Consider the following 13,162-nt stretch of genomic DNA (forward strand, 5'->3'; position numbering starts at 1 on the left):
GCATCCTGGGTCTACTTGCTTTCCTTCTCGCCGTGGCTCCCGCCCCGCGTCCAGCCACACGGTCTCTCACCTGGGCAACTGCAGCAGCCTCCCCACCCACTGGTCTTCCCGACTCCACTCTCAGCCCCTCCAGTCTGTTCTCCCCACGGCAGCCAGCCCGGTCCCTATACAGTGTAAATCACATCATGTTATTCCCTTGCTCGAAACCCGCCAATGGCTCAGGATAAAGTCCAAATTTCTTTTTATGTTTTTCTTTTCTTAATTTTTATTTATTTATTTATTTTGAGAGACAAAGGGAAAGGCAGTGCGAGTGGGGCAGGGGCAGAGAACGAGAGGGAGAGAGAGGGAATCCCAAGCAGGCTCCATGGTGTCAGCGCAGAGCCTGGCGTGGGGCTCGAACTCACACACAGTGAGGTCATGACGTGAGCTGAAACCAAGAGTCAGACGCTTAGCCAGCCGAGCCACCCAGGCGCCCCCAAAATCCAAATTTCTTACCATGCCTGACAAAGTACGCCCATCCTGTCCCACTTCGCTGCTCACCATCCATGTCCTGGCCACACGGAATGTGCTGCTGCTCCTTGAATGCACCATCTCTTTTCTACCCCAGGGCCTTTGCACTCACTATTTTCACCCATTGTTTGTTTTGCTTGTAGAGTTCTTGCCCAGATTTTCGCAGTGCTTGCTCTCTGACTTTATTCAGGTGTTTTTTTTGTTTGTTTGTTTTTTCTGTCAGATGTCACTATTTAGAGAGGTCACTGGGTCACCTTATCAAAAATCATCCATCATTTTGTCCATCGTTTCCCCTTGCTTTATTTTCTTCTTAGAGCTTATTATTCACTGACATTATATTTTACTTCTACTCGTCTTTCATTTGAAGGTGCTCACTAATACGTGAGTTCCACACAGACAGAGACATTGCTTATCACAGGGTCCCCGGAGCCTGGACATGAGCCTGGCACACAGAGGGCACTCGACAGGGGACAGCTACATGAGACAGCTTCCCTGTGGCTCTTCCCCAGGCGGCTCTTGTCACCTGGACTCCTCTCCTGTTGGGAGCTTGGAGGGGCAATGGCTGTGTCACTTGGGGCCGTGTTCGTCCCTCAGAGTTCTCAGAGAAAGAGTGACGGTCACTCAGTGCTAGGGAATGCAAGGTCCGAGTGCATTTTGAGGAGCTGTAGGTTTGTGGCAGGGTCCCTGTCCCCTAGTGGCCTGGAGATGATGGAGCACTGGGCCAGGAAGGGCGCCTGGAACCTGGGAGGTGGGGGGTGCACGCTGGAGGAGAGGCTGGAGCCCCTCGCCTGGGCATCCCTCCAGGACAACAGTGCCCGGAGCCACCGTCCCGGGAGGGATGGGGTGTCATCTTCAGATAGCTCCAGATGCGTGTCCTGTTGGCCACACGCTTCCCCGGCAGAGTGCTGAGGGAGCCCAGCTGGCTCTCTCACTGCCGACTCCTTCCTTCCCGACACTTTCCTGGAAGGAGAGCGGTTTGTCTGGCTCCCATCTGCCCCAGGCTGCCCAGACCCCTCAGGGGACGCCCCGACTCCTGCCGTTGGGCCTCCGAGTGAGCCCTGGGAGGGGCAACCAGTCTCCCTGGGGGCTCGCGGCTCTGCAGTAGTAGCATCTCGGGAGCAGAGCACCAGCCAAGGGAGGGAGGACTGAACCAAGTCTTCCTTCTTTCCTCCATTCTCCATCTCTCCCCCATCCCGCCATATGCGTCTGCACCTGCCTCCTCCTCTCCTCCCTCCCTGCCACCTTCCCCTTCCTCCCTTCTTCCTTCCTTTCCTGTCTTCCATCAATCTCCATCTCTCCATCTGCCCTACTGTCCTCTCTCCCTTCCCTCCTCCCTCCCTCCCTCCCTCCGTCCCTCCCTTTTTCCTTCCTTCCTTCCTTCCTTCCTTCCTTCCTTCCTTCCTTCCTCCTTCTCTCCCTTCCTTCCTCCTTTCCTTCCTTCCTTCCTTCCTTCCTTCCTTCCTCCCTTCCTTCCTCCTTCTCTCCCTTCCTTCCTCCTTTCCTTCCTTCCTTCCTTCCTTCCTTCCTTCCTTCCTTCCTTCCTTCCTCTTCCCTTCCTCCCTCCCTCCCTCCCCTCTTTCCTCCTTCCCTCCCTCCCTTACCTCCTTCCTCCCTTCTTCCTTCTCTCCCGCCCTTCCTCTCTCCCTCCCCTTTCCTTCCTTCCTTCTTCCCTCCCTTCCTTCCTTCCTTCCTCCTTCCCTCCCTCCCTCCCTCCCTCCCCTCTTCCTTCCTTCCTTCCTCCTTCCCTCCCTTCCTTCCTCCCTCTTTCCTTCCTTCCTTCCTCCCTCCCTCCCTCCCTCCCCCTTTCCTTCCTTCCTCCTTCTCTCCCGCCCTTCCTCTCTCCCTCCCCCTTTCCTTGCTTCCTCCCTTCCTCCCTCCCTCCCCTTTCCTTCCTTCCTTCTTCCCTCCCTTCCTTCCTTCCTTCCTCCTTCCCTCCCTCCCTCCCTCCCTCCCCTCTTCCTTCCTTCCTTCCTCCTTCCCTCCCTCCCTCCCTCTCTCCCCTCTTCCTTCCTCCCTCCCCTTTTCCTTCCTTCCTTCCTTCCTTCCTTCCTTCCTTCCTTCCTTCCTTCCTCCTTCTTCCTTCCTTCCTTCCTTCCTCCCTTCCTCCCTCCCCCTTTCCTTCATTCCTCCCTCCCTCCCTCCCTTCTTCCATCCTTCCTTCCTTCCTTCGTCCCTTTCTTCCTCCCTCCCTCCTTTCTTCCATCCTTCTTTCTTCCCTTCCTTCCTTCCTTCCTTCCTTCCTTCCTTCCTTCCTTCCTTCCCTCCTTCTTTCCTTCCTCCTTCTCTCCCTTCCTTCCTCTTTCTCTCCCTTCCTTCCTTCCTTCCTCCCTCCCTCTTTCCTTCCTTCCTCCCTTCCTCCCTCCCTCCCCCTTTCCTTGCTTCCTCCCTTCCTCCCTCCCTCCCCTTTCCTTCCTTCCTCCTTCCCTTCCTTCCTTCCTTCCTTCCTCCCTCCATCCCCTCCCTCCCTCCCTCCCTCCCCTCTTCCTTCCTTCCTTCCTCCTTCCCTCCCTCCCTCCCTCCCTCTCTCCCCTCTTCCTTCCTCCCTCCCCTTTTCCTTCCTTCCTTCCTTTCTTCCTTCCTTCCTTCCTCCCTCCCTCCCTCCCTCCCTTCTTCCATCCTTCCTTCCTTCCTTCGTCCCTTTCTTCCTCCCTCCCTCCTTTCTTCCATCCTTCTTTCTTCCCTTCCTCCCTTCCTCCCTCCCTTCCTTCCTTCCTTCCTTCCTTCCTTCCTTCCTTCCTTCCCTCCTTCTTTCCTTCCTCCTTCTCTCCCTTCCTTCCTCCCTCCCTCCCTCTTTCCTTCCTTCCTCCCTTCCTCCCTCCCTCCCCCTTTCCTTCCTTTCTCCTTCCCTCCCTCCCCTCTTCCTTCCTTCCTCCTTCCCTCCCTTCCTTCTCCCTTCCTCCCTCCATCCCCTCTTCCTTCCTTCCTTCCCTCCTCCCTTCCTCCCTCCCTCCCTCTTTCCTTCCTCCCTTCCTTTTTTGTCCCTCCCTATTTCTTTCCTCTCTCCCTTCATTCTTCCCTTCCCTCCGTCCTCCCTTCCTTCTTTCCTTAGTCTTCCCTTCTGTCTCTATACTTTTATCTCTATTTCCTTCTTTCCCTCTCTCCCTCCCTCCCCCAAACAAGCATGAGCTCTGCCTGGAGGTTAGGGCCTGAGAAGTGAATGGGACAAGCCTTTTCCCTGTGAGCTAGGAGATGACACAGGGACTGCCCTCAGCATGGTGTTGGTGCTTGGCAGGCCCTCAGTAAAGGGTAACTTGTTACTAGGATGGCCTTCCAGTTGCCACGGCGTTGAGTGTAACGACCATGGGCTGGCAGCATGCTGGCCTAGAGGGAGGGTCTGATTACCAAGGGCCCTGGCGATGGTGGGGTGCCGCATCTCTGCTCATCTCTTCACTTGCCAGGCACTTCCGTTTCAGCACCTTCGGGCCCAAGTCTGGGTGGCCTGGCTTCTGTCCAGTGAGGGTTTCCCCAGCTCTGCTCAGAGCTTCCACGTGCCCCCTGGGAGGACCGGGAAGGGAGGGGTGTGCCTTGTCCCCAGTGGCTACTTTGTCTACGGAATTCACAGCACGGAGGCCACAGCATGGGCCCACTGGGTGCCAGGCCAGAGCTGCCCGGGGCCACCTCCCACTTTGTCTTGTTGCCTGTGTCCCCTGTGTCTTCCTGTCCTGCCCACTCTCTTCAGATCTCTCTCTCAGAGCTTTCCACCCCTCCCCTTCCCCTGTGCAGCTCAGAGGGGCCTCAGAAGTGCCTGGGTTGTAAGAGGCCCCTTCCTGCCATCCCCTCCCCAGCACCCTGCACTCCCTGCCCTCTCTCCCCCTCCTAGAAGTTATGTCCCCATTCCCCTGCACTTCTTCGAGCCCACGCTCCTCTCATGTCAGGCACTCTGAACCTTTGTCCTTTCTCCCTCCATCTTTGTCTCCACCGAGGCCCTGCTGTACCTGCTTAAGGGCCCAGCTGGTGTGCACCCCCTCCCCGTGCCCCAGCCTCTGGCCTGCCTCCTGGCCCCCTACGTGGCCTGCAGCCTCCTCATACAATGGGTAGACCGGCTGCCCCTGGCGTGCCCTGGGGCCTGGTGCACGGTAGGTTTGAGGTCTAAGCTCACTTTCGGTGTCTGTGGCCGAGGGTCACTATGTGCGTGCCTTACCTGTGTTGCAGGGGTTAGTGATTCATCGTCGGTGGGATTTTAGGCACTGAAGCGTGTCTGTGGAGGTGATGTTTTGGGGGGCAGTTGCTACCCAACTTGGCCTTGGCTCAGGCCCTGCTTTTTGCTGCCTTTGTGATCTGACCCCTCCCACTCTTCCTCGGATCTGGTGGTAGCTGCACCCCCCACTCCACGGTCTCAGGGGCGGCCCCCCTCCTCCACCCCCTCAGCACGGGGTCCACGTGGGAGGCAGGGGCGAGGGGAGGCCTCATTTCAGGGACCTGTTTCTGGTTATGTCACCGCAGTTTCTCCAAATGCAAGTTACTACTTGCATCAAGGCAGCTGTTTCCTTTGTTGAGGAAGAGAGAATTCCTGGGCAGGGAATTTCCTCCCTGTCCGCCCCAGATCGAGAACATCAGTGGTCTCACGGGGTCACCTTTGCCCAACCTGCAGTGACTGCAACGACATCAGACAGTAGGAGGCCCCTTGAAGTGGTTCAGAAGGGTACAGGTGGCACTAACTTGATTTCCTCTCCTCGGACCCCAGTATGGCCTCTGAACATGGGCTCTGCTGCTGTTCCAGCAGGGGTTTGTTGGGCCGACCTTGCCCAGGCAGCCCAGCCACCTTCGGATCCTAGCCATCTAGGAGAGCCCTTACCGGGGCACAGCCCCCAGTGCAGCCAGGGGGCTTGTGCTGAGGCCTTGACCGATTTAGGGCAGAGAAGCTCCCATCACTGCCCCAAGGGCAGAGTGCAGGAGCTGGTGATGTTCTGATCAACTGTGTGAAGCCGGTGGGCTGGTGGGTGTGGGACTCCCCCAGATGATGTCCCTCCGTGTTCTCCCTGTCACTGGGATTCACAAAACTCCTGAGCAGACAGCCCCTAGAGAAGAGTCGTAGAATTTTGCAAGCCATGAGCCTGGGTCTAAAACCTGAGTCCGTACCCCCACCTCCTGCAGCCCCTTCCCTGAAAGTAAGGAGTCTTGTGAGCAAAGCGAGTTAGTCTTTGCAGAGCCAGCCGGGTGCTGGGGTCTGTTCTGCTCATGGCTGGGACAGGCCTGAGGTGGGACAGGCCTGAGGAAGCATAGCATCGAGCATTTGTTTTGCACTCTCTAGATTTCAGTGTTGAATGATACGGGAAAAACAAAATGACAAAGATACTCTGAGGGAGAGACAGACTTGTGATTTCTTTCCTTGTTGCAGATGGTTGAGATGTAAACTTTTGCTTTACGTCTCAAGACAGGCAGGTAGACATTAGTTTGCAAATAGCAGTGCCCCTGGGTGCCTGGGTAGTTCAGTCGGTTGGGCATCTGACTTCGATTCAGGTCATGATCTCACAGTTCACGAGTTCGAGCCCCGCATCAGGCTCTGTGCTGACAGCTCAGAGCCTGGAGCCTGCTTCGGATTCTGTGTTTCTGTCTGTCTCTCTGCCCCTCCCCTGCTCACGCTTGGTCTCTCTCTCTCTTTGTCAAACATAAAAAAAAAAAAACATTAAAAAATTTTTTTAAAGACAAATTGCCGTGTCCCTGTTACACTTTGAGGAAACATTTTCAGCACTCGGTCAGCAAACACTTTTTTTGGTTGCCAGAAATCAGTCTTGGAAGTTAGATGGAATGTTGTAAGCCAGCGGTTTCGTGTCCAAATTTTGTCATCATGGACTGGGGCAGCCACTGCGGGCTCTCTGAGTGCATCTTCTGGTTTCCCATTTGTAGACACACCCTCGAACCCCTACTGGAATTTCACTTCTGTAATATCAGAATGCGCAACTTCGGGGTCAGTAAAATGTAACTTACCGAGAGGGAACTTTTGCTTGCCCTGTAAAATCCTTCCTGTAAATTGGATTCCGAATTGCACTGGACCAGGTGTGGTTGGACCCAAGGAGTGGACTGCAGATCACACGCTGGGGCTTGGCTTGATCACCCCAGCTCACTGCTCCGGGACCACTGTGGGCTGGCATCTGGGCTTTCTATCTAGGCCCCCGTCTCGTCTGAGGGTGCCATAGTGGATGGGACTTACTTTAGCAGTGAGACAGGAGAGAGTAAAGTGCCTAACTGGCTCCTGCTTTCCTGGTCTTGGTTCAGGAGAGAGGACCCTGAGGCCACATGACACCCCAGAGCCTGGGCCGGCTGCAGATTCCTGGTTTGGATGCACTGAATGCGGCCCTGGCCACTGAACAGGTGTGGTCAATTGAAATTTGGGTGGAGTTGTGGTCTACTGAAGGGGGCTCCTTAAATCGGAGAGAGAAGGGAACCCCCGAGGACTTCCTCAGTTCCTCAACCTTTAGAATTCTAAAGAAGAGTGAGGGAAAGAGAGAAAGAGAGTGAGAGACAGAGACAGAGAGCGGGAGCTCTCTTATTTGCTTATTTCTTCTGTCCCATCTGGAGAAGAAATGGTTAGATGCCCCGCCCCCTTCTCTTTTTGCAGGTGGCAATTTCCCATTAAAAGGAGCTGAGCAAATTGGGTTTATCGCAGCAAAGGTCACATAGTTCCCATTTTTAAATTGCTCAATGAATTGGGGCAGTGGGGCTATTAAATGTTGTTAGACTCTTGACTAGCCTGGCAAATTGTTACCTTGGATGAATGCTGTTTACCTGTCTTATTGAAGTCGATATGTCCGACCTGCAGGATTGCTAACAGGCCTTATTTTTTCAGTTCCTGCCCACCACGGCTTTAAGAATACCCTTCAGCCAGGAGGGAGCTCCGTTGCTTTAAGACTTGCCTGGTAAGGAACATCGTTTTGTAGTTCGTTGAACTGGTGTCTGTCTGTGAGTCTGTGGCTTGTCCAGGCCACCCTGTCTGGGTTACAGACCCCTGTGCTGGGGAAGTGTTCTCCCAGCCAGTCCCTTTTCCTCCCTGGACTGAGAGGGGTTCCAGAGAAGCTTCCGGCTTCGAAATTCCCCGGGACTCGAGAGTGGGTCCCAGGTCTCCTAGGTGGGATGAGCGTCTGATGTCAAGACATGCCCAGAAAGTCTCAGGACGGGGCCACCGGTGGGGCAGGGCCCTGCAAGGTTGACTTCTTTCTCTGGGTGACAGCCTTAAGACTTGCCGCCCACACCAGCTGGCGGCTGGGACGGGAGCGGGTGCGGCGGCTGCCCAAAGCCACGTGGCCCCACGCGAGCACCACCTGCGGCCCGTTTCCCCATCACCCACCGAGTGGGGCCGGGGCCCGGCCCGGTCTTGGAGGACACTTGTCCCAGAGCGCCTTTGTGTTTGTCGTCTCAGACTCAAGATCCCAGACTCAGTAATGGAGTGTTTTCCTGGCATCGAAGCGGATAAAAACTTAAAATGCAAATGAGGGGGCACTGCTGCATTCGATGTCTGCACCCGCCTCGTCGGAGCTGGCCGCGATATCTCTGTAAACTCACCCTCAGATCTCATTAGCCCAGAGCCCACCTCCTCCTGACCAGGGGCCTCAGAGGTCACTACACAACCGGGGAAATTGATAGCGGAATTATGCGCTCAGAAATTAATTTTGCATTGTACCGAATATATATTTTTTTATTGTGACTTTATCTCGTTGAAAAAGTGCTTACTTCCGATTGTGTGGATATTAGTGACCATGGATTACTTTTATTTTGGTCTTTACACAACAGTTATATTAGAAATTTGCTGTTTTATTCTTACCTTCTTAGTAAAAATCCTTTTATCACACAATGGGTAATTTATATCCATTACCAGGGCTTTCAATCCTTTTCAGTGGGGCTGTCAGCGCCGTTGGCACAGTAATGATTAATGTGATCTAATAATAGTGTGCCATTATATTACCTTAGTAAAACATGTACCAACATCCTATTCGGATCTACCAAATTCATAGCTTCCTATAATATTTTTGTTGAAAGACAGGATTACTATTTTTCAAAGCTGATTTTTTCCCCTTTAACATATTTAATGAAATTCACAATTCTCTGCCTTAGTAATCCGGGCATGTGATTGGGTTCAGCGGGTGCATTTGACATCTGTAGGTAGTGTTGTGATTTGTCAGGGAGCAGTTGGACAGTCTCAGGGCCCTGCCACCAGCAGATCCTGGGTTGTTTTGCCTTGAAGAAAAAAAGAATTCTGGGTTTCCAGCTTCTTCTGACTTGTAATAAGGAAGGTGTGTGTTCGCTCAAAAGGCCAAAGAGGAAGTAATTTGGCTCAAAGAGCCCTTTCTTCCTCTCCAGTTTTATCCTCTCCTCTGTCACCTGCCTTGGTCTGCTGGTGAACAGGAGGGTAGCAAAGCCAGTGGAAGCAGCTTCAAACCCTCTCTCTCTGGCTCAGCCTCTTTGAATCGAAAGCGGGGGTTCTCAGCCTCGGCGCTTTGGCATTTGGGCCGGGTGAGTCTTTGCTGTGGGGACCAGCCTGTGCATCGTAGGGGTTTAGCAGCACCCTGGCCCTCACCCACCAGATGCCAACTGCATACCCGGTTCCCCCCACTGTGACAACCAAAAATGTCTCCTGACACTACCAAGTGTCCCCTGGGGGGCACAGCCATCCCTGCTGGAGAGCCACTGGTCTAATGTGATGGGAACACAAGCAGATTGGTTTTGGAGGGTGGGAGAATTCCAGCTGGAGTTACAGAGTTTGGGGTGCTTCTTTGGGACATCTTTGGCTTTGGGAAGGGAGCTGTGTGGGCGAAGGCGACACACCGCGTCCTCTTCCTGGCTGAAACCCAGCCGCCTTACTTCTTTCTCCTCCCGCCTCTCTCACAGAGCCTGGCCCCAGCAAGGGCCTGAATCTTAGCTTCTTCCACTTAAATCCCATTATAATCACGCTCATGATTGATAACATTCCACCTTTTCAAAAGGCTTTAAAATCTGTGTCAACCAAGGATGACATTATTGTAGCGCGGGCGAGATGTATTCAAACAATTACACACTCAAATCAAAGTGGGAAGGTCTGTCCTTCTATTTTGATGCCTTTGTGACGTGGCTTTCGCCAGCGCCTCGGCCCCACAGCCCCCGAAACCTTCAGCAGGGAAATGCATGGGAAGGAACAGGTTTTGCCCTTGAGATCACTCAGCTCTGAAAACAGTTTGATATTTGGGTTTCTTAGGGCTGGAGGGCAGGGGAGGCAAGAGAGGTTGTTGAGCACAGGAGAGAGAGCGAGCGAGAAAACAAGAGAGAGATATCCTTGCTTTTCATTCAGAACAAAAATCACTGCTGCAACATTGGCTCGAGATATGCAATCAACTGAAATCAGGAAAAGTATTTTGAATACAAAATTTATATTGAAATACTGGAATCTCGATACTTGTGCACCCACATACATGTATATATTTAAATCAAGGAAGAGAAGACGAAAAATAAAGCTTTTGTCATAAAAATATTGCTTGTAGTATTTGCCCTCAAATGATTTCTGCCACATCAGAATACATTTTTGTACTGTTAGCATTTCCATAGAAGACACTCTTGTTTGCTTTCACAACTGATCCTTGATGATAACAACAAGTGAAGAAATGGCTCTGATTTACCTTTGTTTTAGGTGGATTTCAAATGCATTGTGGTGTTTGGTGTAGGAAGCATTTTGGTGACCCACCCCTCCTTTACTGGTTTTGCTCTGTCTCTCCCACTACAGCATAAAGCTGGTAAGAGCAGGGCCTTGAGTGTGATCTTCAGTGTTGCTTTTCTTTTTCCTGAAATGGTGTCCGATGCAGAATAGGTTCTCAATAAAACTGGTGACTGACAGGATGGATGGATAGGTGGGTGGTTCAATAGGTGGATGGATGTATGTATGTATGGATGGATGGATGTATGGATGGGTGGATGGATGGATGGGTGGATGGATGGATGGATGAATAGATAGATGAGTGGATGGATGGATGGATAGATGGGTGGTTGAATAGATGGATGGATGGATGGATGGATGGATGGATAGATGGGTGGTTGAATAGGTGGATGGATGGATGGATGGATGGATGGATAGATGGTGGATGGATGGATGGATGGATGGATAGATGGGTGGTTGAATAGGTGGATGGATGGATGGATGAAAAGATGGATGGGTGGGTGGATGGATGGATAGATGGGTGGGTTGATGGATAAATGGATAGGCAGATAGATGGAGTTTTATCTCAAACCTGAATAAGATCTTAGAATAGTAGGCCTAGCAGTCCAAATGAAATCCCACTTTTTACCATCTCTTTACTCCTTGCCCTCTTAAACATTTTTTTTTTACACTAAAGTGGTCAGTTATACAAAAATACTGTCATTATGTCTTCTTTTCAATCCAGTTTTTAAAATAGAAGAAAATATGTCTAGGACCATGCTGGGCCATCTCTGTACATGAGTGCCATGTTGTGTGAACATCTGTAGATATTCCATGAAGGCACATCCACAGTAAGACTGAGACTGAATACACAGAGGCAGAGTAGGAAAAGGTGACCTCTTTCAATGTGGCGCAAGGAGTTTATGAGGCTCAGAAGACTTCCTGTCCAGATGACTAGTTGTGTGTCTCCTGGGCAAGACTCTAATTTATATTGTATTTCATGTTCTTCTAGAGGTTCTCGTGTGTACTCTTCAGGTTTGCCATGCTCGATCTGGGTGGGACTGGCCAGTGCCCGGCCGTGTGGGGTCAGCCATCCTGAGGAGACAGGCTGAGGCTCTGAGTCCCGGGCCTCCCAAGTCCAGATCTCTGAGCGCTGGGGCTCCCAAGTCCAGATACAGCACACGCTGTCTATTGGAAAACTTATTCCCGTGGATGAGGGTGAAAAGTCACCCCATGCTTGGCTTACAAATTATTGCACAATGAACATATAGCCGTACCAGGATGGAAGAAATAACAAGGAGAGAGAGAAATGACCCCGAGACCTGGCAACCCATCACAAAGATGTGGACTCTGGAGCCAGGTTTCCTGGGGTAGAACCCTGGCTCCCCCACTCACCGGCTGTGTGACTGTGTGACTGTGTCTCGGGGGACTTAGCCTCAGTTTTCTCATCTGTAAATTGGGAATGACAATAATGACAACCTAGTAGATTATACAACTAGTCCATGTAATGTGCTTAAAACAATGCCTGGCTCCAACTAGGCATTCAACACACGTGTGGCTCCTGCTATTGTTTTCATTCTCTCTGCTTCGTCATCTTTTCCCCTCTCTCTCTATTTATTCAAGATTAAGGAAAGTATAGGCCATTTTCAGATAATTAGCCTTTTCCCCTCAGACTCATACCAGAGCTAGGAACCCCCCGGTGCTGCCAGGCGTGCGGTCTCCCCGGCACCCCCCGGGGACCGTGGTGGTTAGCAAGTTCAGAGAGCGTCAGAAAGGTGGTGAGTTTCCGAAGTCAGCTTCCCCTTTGTGAAGGAGCATTGTTGACACACCACTGGGGTTTGGGATTTACTTGGTGTTCGGGGAGTGCATTCCTGGGATGGATGCCATGCGGTCATGGTGGGTGGGAACAGCCAGCTCTTGAAAGGGAGGGGAGCTTCGTGGCTTTTCTGTCCCACCCCCTTGTGAGTGAGGCTGCTTTGCATCATGGCCCAGTTTTGTATTTTAAGCGTCCACTGAAATTTAACGTTTTGCTTTTGGTTTATTATGTATGCAAGTATCTTGCTGATAAATACATGTGTAATTGTACCATCGTAACCACTGCTAGTCAGTGACAACATATAATTAAAGTCACCCTTGTAGTCATTGAACTTTTCCATCCCTGGCAAGATCGCTGACCACTCCAAGCAGAGTGTGCCCCCATGTATGAGCCATGTGCCTGCCTGTGTGGCCTTGCCCCCTTCCTGGCCCCCAGGACACCCCAGCGCACCTTAGGGCATGTCCTCACATATGCACTGGGGACTTCCCTTGGACAATGGGGTGCAGGATGGAAGGGTAGGGTTGTAGAGCCTGGAGGTGCCTCTGTGTTTGTGTCTGTGCCCAGATGATAATTGCGTCCAGAGTGGGTGCTTGGTAGACTTGAATGAATAATCTTAAAAAGCCCTTCATTTGCCTCTGAGCTCTCTTTTCACATATAACGGGTACCCTTCCTCTCATTTCCCTTTTTTGGGGTGATGCCTTACTCCATTGCATTTATGCCCTATGCCAGGGCTTGGTAAACTCTGGCCTATGGGTCATACCCAGCACACTGCCTATTTTGTTTTTTTTTGTAACATTAAAAAAAACTTTTAAAACCTGTAATGGAATACACATATATTTTGCTATTAAAAGTTTAATGTTTTTAGGGGCACCTGGGTGGCTCTGTCGGTTGGGTGTCTGACTTCGGCTCAGGTCCTGATCTCGCAGCTTATGGGTTGGGGTCCCATGTTGGGCTCTGTGTTGGCAGCTCGGAGCCTGGGGGCCTGCTTTGGATTCTGTGTCTCCCTCTCTCTGCCTCTTCCCCAGCTCACACACACACACACACACACACACACACACACACACATACACACTCTCTCTCTCTCTCAAAAATAAATAAACATTAAAGAATAGTTTAAAAAGGTTAACATTTTTCAAGTGCACTGAAAGTTCAGTGGTGCTAAGTACACTCACTGTTGTGCAGCCATCTACCATCCACACCAGAACTTTTTCATCGTCCCAAGCAAATTCTGTATCCAC

General features: G+C 51.7%; 1 protein-coding gene across 11 annotated transcripts in view; it reads left to right on the forward strand.

Moving 5' to 3' along the window:
* The window catches only part of ZNF536 (zinc finger protein 536), a 434,845-nt gene that overhangs the window by 48,746 nt on the left and 372,937 nt on the right, over positions 1-13,162 (forward strand). For 7 of the 11 annotated variants that reach the window (XM_053211371.1, XM_053211368.1, XM_027044877.2 and 4 more), the window contains exon 2: positions 7,298-7,367. The exons of 2 other annotated variants lie outside the window; for them this stretch is intronic. The gene's annotated coding sequence lies outside the window, so the exon portion shown is untranslated. Of the gene's footprint in view, positions 1-3,759; positions 6,823-7,297; positions 7,368-13,162 lie in introns of those variants that run through there. 2 more of the 11 variants (XM_053211367.1, XM_053211364.1) reach the window with 2 other exon arrangements.

Source organism: Acinonyx jubatus, chromosome E2, assembly GCF_027475565.1.
Source record: "Acinonyx jubatus isolate Ajub_Pintada_27869175 chromosome E2, VMU_Ajub_asm_v1.0, whole genome shotgun sequence".
Taxonomy (NCBI): domain Eukaryota; kingdom Metazoa; phylum Chordata; class Mammalia; order Carnivora; family Felidae; genus Acinonyx; species Acinonyx jubatus.